We start from the raw sequence: 406 nt of genomic DNA on the forward strand, positions 1-406 counted from the left end.
ACACACACACACACACACACACACACACACACAATGATTGAATATTTTCAATGGGTGAGAGACAAAGTTGAAAAATTACAGACTATTGCAAGAAAAAATCAAGAGGAACTTAAAACTTAAAATCCAAAAGTATACAGTAAAACAAATGACACACTAGAGGCTCCGGAAAAATAAGAAATCACAATTGAAAATATGAGGACCAATGTCTCAGATGCTGTTAACACGGTGGAGGGATATATGAACAGAGTTGAAGAGGCGGAACACAGAATCAGTGAAATAGAATATAGAATTGTGACCACCGATCTGCTAGAACAAAAAGCAGAATAAAAAATGAAAGAAAAAGAAGAAAGCCTAAGAATAACGTGAGACACCATCAAGAGGAATAACATGTGCATAATCAGAATCC

The sequence above is a fragment of the Elephantulus edwardii genome, unplaced genomic scaffold (assembly GCF_000299155.1).
Source record: "Elephantulus edwardii isolate Elephantulus edwardi_28Jun2011 unplaced genomic scaffold, EleEdw1.0 scaffold00154, whole genome shotgun sequence".
In the NCBI taxonomy this organism is placed as follows: domain Eukaryota; kingdom Metazoa; phylum Chordata; class Mammalia; order Macroscelidea; family Macroscelididae; genus Elephantulus; species Elephantulus edwardii.